The sequence below is a fragment of the Crotalus tigris genome, unplaced genomic scaffold (genome assembly GCF_016545835.1).
Source record: "Crotalus tigris isolate CLP2741 ecotype Arizona unplaced genomic scaffold, ASM1654583v1 scf7180000017548.2638350, whole genome shotgun sequence".
NCBI lineage: Eukaryota > Metazoa > Chordata > Lepidosauria > Squamata > Viperidae > Crotalus > Crotalus tigris.
The window spans coordinates 47,922-63,747 of NW_024096466.1; positions in this window are offsets into that span (position 1 = coordinate 47,922).

Here is a 15,826-nt window from a genome sequence, read left to right on the forward strand (position 1 = left end):
GCATGTATGTCAGAGCAAATCATAACTGGAACAATTGGCAATTTGCTGACATGCCAAGGGCATCATCATCATCTTCTATCTTCACTGAATACTTGAGCTCCTGGGTTGAATACCAATGAAGTTTCTTCACTTTTTTGTCTTTCTTAATAGGAAGAGTCCTACTTTATATTGACAAAGTGAAACACACAGTTGCTTGTTCTTTCAACTGGAAAAGCAAATGGATTCAGTCCTCCCAGATATCAAGCCTTTGTACTTGCAATTCTTCTCTCACTCCACAAATTCACAGGAGTGAGCAGAAGCCATTCACAGGTGATGCATAATTGCTTGTTTGATGCAAAGACATTTTCTGACTAATTTTCCTCAATATTCATGCACATTCTTGTGTTGCTATATGATGACAGTATTTCAAAGCACTTAAAATTCTGATGGGTTTGCTTGCTTGTGAAAGGGTTCCAGTGAAGTTATGGTATAAACCAGACTGCATGCGTTTCCTTGGCTATGAACAGAAGGTGGGTTTATTATACAAAACATAAACTTCCAATGTATGAAACCTAATATATATGACTAATCTTCTTATCTGTGCCCAACAACACATTTATAAGTGACACTATTATAGCTACAAAGTAAAAAGTGACAATACTTAATAAAACCATAATTTTCCCTTTTAGCCTGTTTTTACTTTTTCCAGCAATAAAAGCAGTATTACTATAGCTCTTTCTTTATTTTTGCTTTTAAGGACTAGGGCTTCACGTCCTTTCACTTTACACTTAGCTCTGTATGATCCTCTAACTTCCAGCCCTTACACTTCAGTAGGTTCTGCTGAAGTTTGAAGTAGCCTTGTAATTACTCCCTTTTACTAAATTGCTTCTCCAGCATTCAGTCCTTATCTATGCATAGGAAGGAGAAAACTTATTACACTGGTTTCTGGATAGCTATAGCTGGTCTGCACCAATGGAAGGTTTGTGAGATTTTAAGGCTCTGTTATTCCTTTCTTAATTGCAGTAGCTTCAAGTCTCTTTGCTACATTACCAATTATTTTGGTCTCAGTTCCACACACAACTGGCTGTTGCAACCCTCCAAGATACTGTCATTTCTCTCTCTTGCATCAATATCCTTACCTCATGCCTTCAGCATTTCTCTTTCATCTCCCTGAGAGTACAGGTGCGGCCCCTTATTCCCTTAAAGTTTCAGGAAACATAGTCCATAAGGAAGGTCATCAAAGGTCTTCTTCCAAAAGAAAGTAGAATACCAAAGAATTGAAACTAAACAGACAGCTTCTGGCAAACCATGGTTTTTCTTAACATGCTGCCCTTTTTGTTTTCCAGTGGCCACTGATGAATAAGGCGCAAATGAATGAAAAAAAAAATGGTATCCAACAGAAGCATGCCTCGATGCTTGCATTGACAGAGCATTTTCTTATCTCTTTTGTTCCCCTATAAATGCTTTTCTAAAAAATGTCCCCTATGAAATGTAAAAACAGATGAATTATCTTAAAAACCAAGTTCTCTTTCTTTAATTTTTTTTTTACAAAATTTATTTTTTAACTTTTACATGCTTACATGGTAAGTTTGCAAAACTGTTTCTTCTTTGGCAGTTCCTATAAAGAAGGAGTCCTGAACTCTGCAGTTCTGATCTCTCAGAAGTACATAATCTACCAGCAATAAAAATGCTAATAAATAGCACCAAATGGACAAGTAATGAATAATGCAAATATTGACAGGTGCTATTACAATATCTCTGCTAGAACAAGCAGAACCAAACCTCCCACCACTTCATCTTGAAGTGTTATCTGGCACTTGACAGATAAGGCAGAGTCAAAAATTCCTGGCCTTAATGTTGAATATGTATAACCCTAAGATTAAGGAGCAATAAATTCTCTCCTGAAATTTGATAGGAACCAAAGTCTGTCTGGTGGATGACTAGGCCCAAACAAAGCTCCAGAATCATGCAACACAAGGAAAATTAAGACAGCTATACAGGTCTTCAGTCCCCAATTTGGCCTCATTCTGCAAGAAACAAAGGGAATCTGTGAACCCCAGACACTACACAATCCAAAATTGAATCAGCTGAAATAAATTCTTGTATTAAGCACCGGTCCCTGACTAGTAAAAGAACTTTGCTTTTGCTGTTTGAAACTAGAATAGACATACCTACATTTCAATCACTGCATCTCTCTTCCTTTCCACATTTATCTCTGCTATTCTAATACATATCTGTCATCCATGCATCCTCAGGAAAAGCCATTTGCAGTTCCCTGTTCCTTCTAATCCAATTAGACCCTGCACTTGTCTGTTTGGGACCCAGTATCCTCCTTCTGTTTATTAGGAGGCAATTCTCTCTTAAACATCTGCTTCTGTAGTTTTTCTTCCTACACAGTTGGATAATCATACAGAGGCATTAACTGTTATGTATACGTTCTTTGTGTATTCTTGTAATAAATCTGTTTTAGATTAATCCAATAGCATACTTTTACTTTGTCACTACAATAATCCATTTGATAGAAGTTCTGGTCAAGATCTAGTTCCTGTTCTGTTTAACTATTTCACTGTATGTCTTTGAATGGTATAACTGCAAATTAAAGATCTGTAGGACAAATATTGGGGACATACACATCATTACATTCAAGTAGGTGAGAACATTCAGAAATATGAGTTTAAAAGTGGTATTGGCCTATTTCTTAGCACTGTTGCTTTGGAATTGGGGTTCATGAAAAGATCTTGCTCAGGGGTCATAGATGCATTCAGATATGACAACTACATATGTGAAAGTATGTAGAAGAAAAAGTAGGGAATCTGCTGTGGGCTTTGGGCTATTCCCCCACAGCAAAAGAGTTGTTATGGAGAAGGGGGGACTTTATAACTTAATAATATGGCTGACATGGTAGCCATTGTGAATTATAAAACACAGATTTCTCAAGAGCCACACTGGTAAGGTTATTCTCCTCATTTTCTTCTAGCCTCAGAAAGTCTTTTACTGTCCCAGCTTCCCTTTATGATTTTTCTGGATAGAAGAGCACACTTCCAAACCAAACCCTGGATTGCAGCCACCTTCCATCTTAATGCTTGGAAGAGAATGCTTAAAAGTAAATATAAAGCTGGAAGTTGTGCATCAATTTTTTTTAAATACAAAAGAATTTTTAAAAGAAGGGAAGAGAAAAATGGTTGGAAGAGAGTCTGACAGGCTCTGAGGGAGGTTTCAGTGAAACCTGCTCCATAATTTACTTTTGGTCTAGAATGAGTGTGCCTGGAAAAGGACAGGAAAAGAATTCTTTCTTCTATAGAAGGAAAAGGAGGGTGTGACTTATAATACTTTTGAGAAGATTGATTGTATCATATTCTTTCAACATCTTCCAACAATTAAGCAGTAAAAAACAGGGATAGGATCTAAAGTGGGAATTGAAATTGCTGCTGCATCTGCATCCATTAAAAAAAAATCCCTTTCTACAAGTCAAATGCAAAGCATATACATATAAAAACTGTCTAGTAACAGTTTTTCTCATTATTTATACAAAAAAGGGGAAATTACATTCACATTTAATATTGCTTTACAACTGCACCTGGACTATTATATGCAGTTTGATTGCCATGATATAAAAAAGATGTTGAGGCTCTAGAAAGAGTGCAGAGAAGAGCAACAAAGTCGATTAGGGTACTGAAGGCTAAAAGATATGATGAACGGTTACAGGAATTGTCTACTGTAGTTTAATGAGAAGAAGGACTAGGGGTGACATGATAGCAGTGTTCCAATATCTAAGGGACTGCCACAAAGAAGAGAGTGTCAACCTATTTTCCAAAGCATCTAAAGGTAGGACAAGAAGTAATGGAGGGAAACTAATCAAGGAGAGACTTAACCTAAATCTAAGGAGAAAATTCCTGACAATGAGAATAATTAATCACTGGAATGAGTTGCCTCCACAATTAATGGGTGCTTCATAACTATGGGTTTTTAAGAAGAGAAAGGACAGCCATTTGTCCAGAATGGTATAGGGTCTCCTGCTTGAGCAGGGGGTTGGACTAGAAGATCTCCAAGGTCCCTTCCAACTCTGTTCTTCTGTTATTTTGGGGGAATCTCTTCTAATATAGGATTCTGATTAAGGACTGTTATTTTCATTCTGTTTATGCAATCTTCAACATCCTTCATTTCTAAATTATTCTGATACCCTTTTGTTGTATGTAGCCTCAGTGTGTTAGAAAGCTCATTGATATCAGTCTTTGTTTCTTCTCCAATCTTACATTCCCAATGGAATAGACCTGGCAGTTTTTGATGGATGCCTTGATACCTGTCTGACTACAATTCTTCGCCCAATAGATATAAATAGCAAATGCTAGCAAGAACTATTTCTTTGTATGACAATGACTGTGTACAATTGACAGTGTTTGACAATTGGGATTTGATTTTATTAATGCTACAGTAAAGTATTACTATCCTTCTGTTCTATTGTAAGTTACCCAAAGATCTACCTATAAAACACAAATTCTATCGTCATGTGTTTTCTTATCAAAACAATATATACACCACAAATACCCTATACCATTTTTTATTTGTAATTCCCAAAAAGTAGTAAAATAAATACTTGAGTTCATGATAACATCTCAACTTGGAATGTGTTGGGGTTTTTTTTGGCTTGGAGAGTTAAAAAGTATCAGTGAACTAATGACATTTCTTTAAAATTAGAATAGCTGGTATCTTCTCTTACATTCTTTCCTGTAATTTAAATAACGTCATGAGATTTGTGATCACTAGGTATAATCTAATGAAATTTTATGGGCTTTTAATTTTAAAATTGGAGCACAAATTTACAGAATTAGAAATTTGTTATCAGAAATGGTGAATTGAATAGAGTTCGACCAATCTTGATCCACTGAACTCTGATGTCAACCAATCATGATTCTTTCATTTAATAGCTGCTGCTTGAAAAGATAGGAGATTCTGATATTAATGATGTCAAATCTCATGGTTTGATATAAAGAATAGTAGTTTTCTAGGGTATTAAATAGCTATATGTTCATGCTACTATGCCAGAGTCATGAATTGTGGTACAACACTTTCAGGGGCTGCTTTGAAATGTTCTTCATTGAAGATTTTTTTACTGTAGGATTTCCAAAAGTGGTTTAGGCATACAGAAGTGTGCCAACTTATCATTTGCTGTTCCTTGCCTGATATTTATTCAGATTGTATTTGCAGACTTTTTAATTTTTCTGTGGATTGATTTGGAACAAATACCTTGATTGGGTTTCTCTCCTTCCTGCACATCAAACACATCTATATTGAAAGGTGCTGTTAATTTATGAGCCACATTTTCCCAGTGGCAGACTTTTCAGATAGAAGCTTGTGTTTACTACTCCAGATCTTGGAGTTGGGCTAACATGGGCTCCTCCTTTATCTTGCTTAATTTCATGAGAAGTTACAGGTTACTTTAGGTGTGATCGTGACTGTTTACAGGCATAAAATATCATATACATTCAAGAATAATGAAACACAGATACACATAAATCACTTCCCTCACCCCCCAAAAAATGAAAACCAAAAGAACTTGTCTAGTTTTCTAAATTCAAATATGAAATTCAGCTCTATGTTCTTTCCTTTTTGGCTGTGCTAGAGGTCAGTAAATATGGGCAGCTGCCAAGACTACAAAGCTTCAAAAGCCCTGCTACTGAGTTTGATTGGCGAGGAACAGTCACTGCTACTTGCTAATCTTCTTTGAATATTTGTACTTTTGGTGTAAAATTTGAAAAGAAGTATATAATTAAATAATACATCCATGGGAAATGACTGAAATGGAACTAAGTCCATATTAGGAGATTCTCTAAATGTTGCAAATAGACACTAGAATCAGAAATTTAAAAGAAGTGGGGCCTTAGAAAGAAGTGCTTAGAAAGAAGTGCTATTAGAAAGAAGTGCTATTGACTGATAAAAAGTATGTTTCCCACTAAATAAAACATTGCCAATAATTAAAGCATGGTTAGCTTTTAAAACTGCCCTAAGATGACCAAACTTCAGAGTCTGCACCACATTTGCCCTGTGTATGAAACTAAATGAAGACACAATTTTATTGAAAGTAGAACATTCAGGCAACAAATGGTGGAATCTAAGAGAAAAACTCCAAAGCATTATTCCCTTCTATTGAATGAAATCTCAAATGAATAATTCTAGCCTGATTTTTATCTGTAAAGAGGTGCTAAAACAGATCCGCTGTGCCTGAACTCTACATTGCCTGAAAATGGAATTATAGTGTAATAAAGATATCATTTCCAATGACATCTACGCAACAGGGCTAATTGGATAAATTATTTTGACTGGTATTACTTATTTGGGAAAGCATCTTTGTCACTAGACTGCAATAAATTCTTTCCTTTCTCTATGTCTGCATGCAAGATGTTTCTGTCAAAATTATTCTTTCAGCCGATGGTACTAGATGTGTTAATTATGTCTTCTTAATTTCAGGAAACAAAGCATCAATCATGATCACCACAAAGTCTTTGGCTTATGATTATCAGGTAGCTTGTCAAAACTTGGTGTTTAGTTGGGTTTGCTTAGAGAAGATGAGAATTTGTTTAAACAAATAAAAGATCAAAGACGAACTCACATTAAGAGAATTTATGGGATCCTAGTAGAATTGAACTCAGAAGCAGAGTTAGTCAAAGAATGTATGATCAAATGGGCACAAAACTTTGGTGAACCGGTTCTACTAGATACCTGGGAAACTATTTGGGTGAGGAACGTTAAATTTACGCAAGCCCAAAATTTAAGGGAGAATTTTTATAAAATGTTTTATAGATGGCACCATGATCCACAAAAAATGTCTCGTATGTATCCCGATCTACAGCCTAAATGTTGGAGATGCGGATGTTTGGATGCTACATACTATCATATCTGGTGGTCGTGTAAAAATATAAAAGTTTTTTGGATTAAGATATGGTGGAATATTCAAAGAATTTTTAGAAGGAGGGTAAAATTTACCCCACAATTGTTTTTATTAGGTATTGTTACTGATTGTGATACTAAAGATATTACATTGATGTTAAACTTAATTACAGCTGCAAGGTTGTTAGTAGCACAATGTTGGAAGAAGGAATCTTTGCCTACTTTGCAAGAGTGGCTTTTTAAAATTTCTTATTTGGCGGAAATGGCAAAGATTTCGGTCTTCCTGAAGGATCAATCACAAGAGAAGTATGTTGTGGTATGGAGGAAATGGATAGACTTTATACAACATAAGATGGATATTAAAAAATATTATTTAGCTTTTTAATAATTTATATTGAAAAGTTAACTTTCTTGAAAAGCCAAATTTTTTTCTTTCTTATTTTTTTTCTTCTTTCTCTTTTTCTATTTTTTTTCCTTTTTTTTGTACTTCTCTTTTATATATATATATTTTACTCTTAATTATTTTATAATTTGTTTAAGTAATGTATTTAGATTTGTTTACAGTTTTATAACTTATATTGAAAAGTTAATTTCTTTCTTATATTTTTCATATATTTCTTTTTTTTTCTTTTTTTTCTGGTATTCATGGTTTTTTTTGTTATATATATATTGTTAATTATTTTGTAATTTGTTTAAGTAATGTATCTAGATTTACTTATATTTTATATTTTTCTTAAGACTTTTTGAAGAAATTTTAATTAAGCCTATATCCAGCTCTGGGATAGTCGGGGGAGGGAGGGAGAGGGTTGGGGGAAATTGTTTTGTTTTTGTTATTGTAAAATCTTAAAAATTTTCAATAAAAAAAAACTTGGTGTTTAGTAAAGATTTGTAGCTACCAGATAAGAAACAACAATCAATCATCTTACTTAGACATATTAAATAAAATTTACGTATTGCTGCTTTGGTCTACATATTGTGCTATGTTGTTGTTGTTGTTAATTGCGAAGTCATGTCCGACCCATCGTGACCCCATGGACAATGTTCCTCCAGGCCTTCCTGTCCTCTACCATCTTCTGGAGTCCATTTAAGTTCACACCTACTGCTTCAGTGACTCCATCCAGCCATCTCATTCTCTGTCGCCCCCTTCTTCTATTGCCCTCAATCTTTCCCAGCATTAGGCCCTTCTCCAGTGAGTCCTTCCTTCTCATTAGGTGGCCAAAGTATTTGAGTTTCAACTTCAGGATCTGGCCTTCTAAAGAGCAGTCGGGGTTGATCTCTTCTACGACTGACCAGTCTGAACACCTTGCAGTCCAAGGGACTCGCAGGAGTCTTCTCCAGCACCATAGTTCAAAAGCTTCAATTCTTTGGCGCTCAGCCTTTCTTTTTTTTTTTTTTTTTTTATTGAAATTTTTCAAAAGTTTTACAAATAAAAATCCACCCCCCCCTCCCCAACCACCCCACCCCCCCCCCGACTTCCCAGAACTGAATATAGGATTATTTAACAAATATTTTAAAAATAACATTTGCAATTTATAAAATAATTAATAATAATAATAAAAATCACAGTAATAATATATATAATAATAATATACATAACATAAACTTTAAAATGAATAATATATACTAAAAAAGAAAAAAAAATAAAAAATAAAAAGAGAAGAGAGAGAGAGAAAGAAGAAAGAAGAAAGTAGACGAAGAATAAAGCATATATATATATAAAAAAAAAAATATATGAATAATAATACATAAAAAATGTATATATATAAAAAAAGAAAAAGAAGAAAGAAAGAAAGAAAAAACAATCATTACAAATTATAAAAAGGCTAAATAATATTTTTCCATATCCAAATTATGTTGTATAAAATTTATCCATTTTTCCCATACCGCAAAAAATTTTTCTTGAGATTGCTCCTTTAAGAAAGCCGAAATCTTTGCCATTTCTGCCAAATACGAAACTTTATGAAACCATTCTTGTAAAGTAGGCAAAGATTCCTTCTTCCAATATTGTCCTATTAACAACCTAGCGGCTGTAATCAAATTTAACATCAATATAACCTCCTTAGCATCACAGTCAATAACAATACCTAGTAAAAATAATTGCGGAGTACATTTTACCCTCCTTTTAAAAATTCTTTGAATATTCCACCATATCTTAATCCAAAAAGCTTTTATATGCTTACACGTCCACCAAATATGGTAATAGGTAGCATCCAAATATCCACATCTCCAGCATTTCGGCTGTAGATTAGGGTACATAATGGACATTTTCTTTGGGTCAAGGTGCCATCTATAAAACATCTTATAAAAATTCTCTCTTAAGTTTTGCGCTTGTGTGAATTTAACATTTCTTATCCAAATAAGTTCCCAAGTATCCATTGAAATCGTTTCACCAATATTCTGTGCCCATTTAATCATACAATCTTTAACTAGTTCAAGTTCTGAATCTAATTCCACTAAAACCCCATAAACTCTCTTAATATGGGTTGGCCTTTGATCTCTTACTTGTTTTAAAAAAATTTCATCTTCTCTAAGCCAGCCCATTTTACAATCCATCTTCCATCTATCCACTATTTGTCTATATTGGAACCATGAATAAGTTAAGTTTTCATGTGTTAACTCTTCCAAAGATTTTAACTGCCAGTCTTGGCCATCCCATCTTAATAACTGTACGTAAGAGACCTTGTCCATATTTACCCCTTTCCTTATACCTTCTATGGCATGCCGAGGTATAGCCCATAATGGTATTTTGAAGTCACTTTTATAATACTTTCTCCACACTCTTAGCAAAGAGTTTCTTATAATATGAGACTTAAAAACCCAATCCACTTTTTTATTAAATATTAAATAGGCATGCCATCCAAAAAATAGGTCCCAGCCTTCCAAATGAAGTATTTCTGTATTTGTTAAATTCACCCAGTCGCTAATCAATGTCAATACTACAGCATCATAATACAATTTCATATTTGGTACCTTGAGTCCACCTCTCTCACGAAAATCTTGCATTATTTTAAGTTTCACCCTTGGTTTTTTCCCTGCCCAAACAAATTTATTAATACCTTTTTGCCATTCATCTAAATTACGTTCGTTCTTTAAGATAGGTAACATTTGAAACAAAAAAATAAACTTTGGCAGGACATTCATTTTAATAACTGCAATTCTGCCCATAAGGGATAACTGTAAATTATTCCAGTTTTTTAAATCCTTCTGTACCTCCATCCACAGCTTTTCATAATTATTTTTATACAATTTTACATTAGAAGCAGATAATGTAACCCCCAAATATTTTACCTTATCAACAATTTCAAAGTCTGTTAAGTTAACTAGAGCCTGTTTATCACCATTAGTCATGTTTTTAGCTAATATTTTGGTCTTATTATTATTAATTTTAAAGCCAGAAACACGTCCATATTGTTGAATCAATTGTAATAATTTCACCACCGAAGAAACAGGTTGAGACAAAGTAACAACCAAGTCATCTGCAAAGGCTCTTAATTTATATTCTTTTTTATTAATTTCTATTCCTTTTATTTCTTGAGACTCCCGAATTTTAATCAACAAAATTTCCAGTGTTAAAACAAACAATAACGGAGACAACGGGCATCCCTGTCTTGTTCCTTTTTCTATTACAAAAGCCTCTGACAAACCCCCATTTACAATAATTTGAGCAGTCTGTTTTTGATATATATTGGATAATACTTGTAATATATTTTGTCCAAAATTCATCTCCTTGATTAAACACAGCATAAACTGCCAATTCACTTGATCAAAGGCTTTTTCAGCATCCAAAAATATCAGGCCTGCAGAGACTTGGTTATTCTTTTCTAAATACTCTAATAAATTAATAATTTGTCTAACGTTATTCTTCATATACCTTCCAGTTATAAAACCCGATTGATCCCTATGTATAAACTGCTGCAAGATCCCCATAAGCCTGTTAGCTAAAATTTTTGCAAAAATTTTGTAATCCACATTTAAAAGAGATATAGGCCTATAATTTTTAGGCAAAGTAAGATCTTGACTATCTTTTGGAATCAATGATATAAATGCATTACGCCAGGATGGAGGGATCTCTAACCCCTGTAATAAATTATTAAACAGTTCACACAACGGTTGAGATCATCTCTTCTACTAAAGCTTTATAATAAATAGATGTCAACCCATCCGTACCCGGCGCTTTGCCCAATTTCAATTGTTTAATAGCTGTAACAATTTCTTCCTTAGTAATTAAACCATTAATCTTTTTTTCCTGATCTTCTGTTAATTTAGGAAAGTTAACTTTGCCTAAATAATTATTTATATCTGTAATTTGAATATTAGTACCCTTATATAATTTTTGATAGTATTCTAAAAAAGATTTCTTAATCAATTCTTTCTGATAAACCAATTTACCATTATAATTTATTTTATCTATATTCCTCTGTTTCTGTTTTTTTCTTAACTGATAAGCCAACCATCTCCCTGGTTTATTAGCATTACAAAATGTATTTTGTTTCATAAATAGCAAATTAGTTGCAGCTTGATCAGCCATCAGCATGTTAAATTGTGTTTTTAACAATTTTAAAGCTCCTTTAACCTTTTCATCTAAGGGATTTGAAATTAAAAGTTTCTCTTTTAATTTAATCTCCTCTTCCAAGTCTTTCCGTTTCTGAGTCTGTTTCTGTCTATGCAAATTATTCATTTTTATCAAAATACCACGCATAAAAGCTTTACTTGCATCCCAGACCATTGACATTGATGTTCCCTTGTTCATATTTAAAGTAAAATATTCCTTTAAACATTCCTTTAATTTATGAACATTTTTTTCTTGTTTAAATAAATTCTCATTCACCCTCCAGGATCTCCTATCTTCCTTCTCTACAAACAGTTCCATCCAAACTGGACTATGATCGGACAATGTCCTAGGAAAAATTTTTACATTCTTCACCCTGTTGTATAAATCTGTTGTGATCAAAAAGAAATCAATTCTTGAGAAAGATTGGTGTCTATCTGAGAAAAACGTAAAATCCTTTTCTTCTTGATTACGTTCACGCCAATAGTCTCTCAATTCCCAATCTTCTTTCATATCAAAAAAGGCTTTAGGTAATTTAGCCTGTTTAAAAAAGGTAGAAGAGCCTTTTTTGTCCATTTGTATATCTAAGACACCATTCCAGTCTCCCATTAAAATCACAGATCTATAGTCCAACAAAGTTATTTTCTGATGTAGTAACCTATAAAATTGCTCCTGTTGCTGGTTTGGTGCATACAACCCCACAATAAGAATTTTCTTGCCATATAAACCAAGTTCAAGCATAACATATCTTCCGTAAGGATCTGATTCTAACAAGGTAGCAGATAAATTCTGTTTAACATAGATTACCACACCCCCTTTCTTCCCAGGGGCGGGAGATACAAAATGAGATCCCAAGCGAGGATTATTTAAATATTTTTGATCTTTAGCTGTAATATGAGTTTCTTGCAAGCAAATAATATCATTGTTATGTTGTTTCAAATAGTGGTAAATTTTTTTTCTCTTTTGAGGAATGTTTAATCCATTAACATTCCAAGACAGGAGCTTTGCCATCTCCCTTGGCCTTCAGCCTGGAGAAGATCCGCTCAAATTCTGCTGCTGATGAATATGTAGCAGAGCTTTTGGGTCTTGCTCCTCCCACCGGCACTGAAGCAATTTGCTGAGTAGATTCTTCAATTTCTTTTTCTTTTTCTTTTTTCTGTTGTTCTTTTTCTTTACGTTTATGTGCTGCACGGGTCATTCTCTGTTCTTTAACCTCTGGTTGAGACATCCATACCACCTGTCCAGCAGTCATCATCCCTGTACCTTCAGATTTCTGTTCCATCTCTTTGTCACTCAAGACTTTATGCATCATGGGCAAAGGAGAGCCTGCTCCCAGGACCGTTTTATAAAATTCCTTAGCTTTAGCAACTGTATTAAGTCTATAACGTGTCCCCGCATGGCTCAAAACAATGCCCATCGGAATCTCCCATCTAAATGGCATTTGTCTTGCTTTAAGTTCATTTACTAAAAAAGCAAAATCTTTTCTGCTTCTTAAAATTTTAGGTGGAATTTCCTTTAAAATAATAATATCTTGGGCAGCAATCTGAAATCTTTTATTATAAAAAGTTTGTAGAATCTGATTTCGCAAAGACTTCTTAGCAAAATATATCACCACATCTCTAGGCAAATTCCTCTGTTTTGCAATCCAAGAATTAACTCTATAAATTCTTTCCACATCCCCACGTAACTCTTCTTTATCAATATTCAAAATAACAGCCAAGTCATTAATCACCATTTCCATCAAATCTTGAGTTTTATCTTCTTTCAGACCCCTTATTCTCAAAGCATATTCCATCTGTCTATACTGGAACATAAGAATATCATCTTGTGAAGTCTCCACTTTTTTCTCCATATCTTGAAATTTATAATCCAAAAGTTCAACTGTTTCTTCAATTTCCTCTACTCTGGAGTCCAGCTTCACAACCACTGAGGCCATTCCAGATAGAGCTAGAAGTATATCATCCCTCAAAATAGCATTATTCTGTTCTAAAAGCTCCTTCATCTCTTTCTTCATTTCCTCCTTAGTTTCAGATTTATTCTGGTCCAAAAGTTGTTTCATTTCCTCCCTAAACTGTAAGACAGCACTTACCATTATTTCTTTAATGTCTTGTGCTGATGTGCCAGATGGGGGAGGTGAAGGTGGAGTAGATTTAGGTTGCTGCACTGAGGGTATTATTTTAAGTTGTTGTTGCACAGTAGAAGTAGCAGGAGAAGAAGTTACTTTAGAAGCTGCAGTAGCTGGTTGTCGTTTTGAAGCCATTTTAATTTATCTTCCTTTCTTCTTAAAAATACCGATAAAAATAAGTAATCCAAAAAAAAATTAAAAATAAGATAAAATAAAATAAAATAAGATCAATCTAAAAGTCCCCAAGAATAAAAAAGTAAAAAAAGTAAAAAAAAAAAGCAGTATTAAACAACAATTCAGCCGATCCGTCTTTTAAAGGAAAAAAAACTTTCAAAACGCCATTTTACTTTCACTCTCACTTTTCCGCCCGAAAAAAAAGAGAAAGCTCAAAAAAATAAAAAAAAATCAGCAGATACTAAATAAACTAAATAAACTAAAAAAAAATAAAATAAAGCTAAACTATAAATAAAATCCTTTAAACAGTTCTGTCCGGTTTAAGATTACTCACGGTTTCTTTAAGTACGGAGATGGTAGCGGCGTCTCGCTTTGTTTCCGAAGAAACAAAGACAGCTGAGAGGCGGAGAAGGCAATGAACTCCGAGGGAACCCTCTTTCTACCCCCCTAAAAATAAAAATCCAGGGAGAGTTAAGAGGTTCTACCTCTATTCATGCGATCTCTACCCCTTCCCTTCGCCCGGGAAGGGGATTGCGAGCCGCGGGCCAGCTGGTAAACGCTGTGCTCCGCGGATCTGACACCTTCTCAGGAGGACGGCTACAAAGTAGCCGCCATCTCCACCGCTTTAACCACCGGAAGTCCGCGCTCAGCCTTTCTTATGGTCCAACTTTCACAGCCATACATTGCAACTGGGAAAACCATGGCCTGGGCTATATGCACTTTTGTTGTCAGGGTGATGTCTCTGCTTTTTAGTATGCTGTCTAGATTTGCCATAGCTTTCCTCCCCAGGTGGAAGCGTCTTTTAATTTCTTGGCTGCAGTCCCTGTTGTGTCCTGAGCCTGCAAAGGCAGGCTTGGGACGTTGCAATGGTCCCGGGCAGTTGCAAGCTGCCCGGGACCAGACTGGCTGGCGCCAGTGCTCACGCGCATGTGCGAGGCGCGCAGCACACCTAAATGTTGCTTTTTGGCCCGGGGATCATCTTTAAGAGAGGCTGAGAAGTTTGTTCTGCTCCGTGTTGTAACAGGGCTACTCAAGACTAATAAAGAGTTCCTGAAACTACAGAATGCCTTGTGAAGTCATTGCCATTAACCGAGGACTTAACACTGGCGACGAGGATGGGATGCCTTACAATTAACACAAAGAATTCTAAGCTTACCCTGGAGTCCTGAGACAGCGAGGAAACGGCGTTAAACTCAGCAACTACCTGCCAATACAGCTTTGTTGTAGGTAAGCTGGCTGATAGACCCTTCCTGCATTACTAAAGATGGCAAAGATAGGAAAACTTTCTGAGTTTGATGTTACACATCCAGAAAGATGGAAATCTTACGTGGCCAGAGCAGAAAATTATTTCAGAGTAAATCAAGTGAGAGAAGATGGCTTAAAGGCCGCCACCTTGCTGTGTGTTTGTGGTCAAGATGCATTTGAAATTGCTGAAAATTTAGTAGCCCCTGCACCTCTTGAATCTGTTACCTACACAGATTTAAAGAAATTGCTAAAAGAGCATTTTCAGCCCAAGTTGTCTGTTATTGCATGGAAACACACTTTTGAACAGAGGGATGAACGGGCTGGTGAATCAGCTAAAGAGTACATTGCTGCATTAAGAAGAGCAGCTAAGCCTTGCGAGTTTAAAGACTTAGAGGAAAGGCTGAGAGACAGATTTGTATGTGGACTGAGAAACAGAGATGTGCAGCAAAGACTTTTTGCTAAAGAGGACATATCGTTCCAAGATGCCTTGAGAGAGGTTACTGCAGAAGAGCAGCAGGTGGGGCAATCAAGAATATGAGGCCTATCAGAAGTACTCCAGAAACTGTTTCTGTGCACCATGAGGGAGTCCAAGGAAGCTCGGAAGAGGAACCTGATGAAGAAGTAGATCATCTCTATCCAACCAAAGAAGGAAAGCAGAAGGAAGGCAAAGAAAAGTTTTCAACTGTACCCAAGTGCTTCGGGTGTGGAGGTCGCCACAGGAGGACCGACTGCAAGTTCCGTTCTGTAATCTGTAGAGCATGTGGGAATCAAGGCCACATAGCAGCTGTGTGTCTGGGCCGTCAGAAGGTACAACCCTGAGAAGAATTGTGCCTGAAAGGTACCAGGGTCCCCAGCCAGAATAGGGTGGG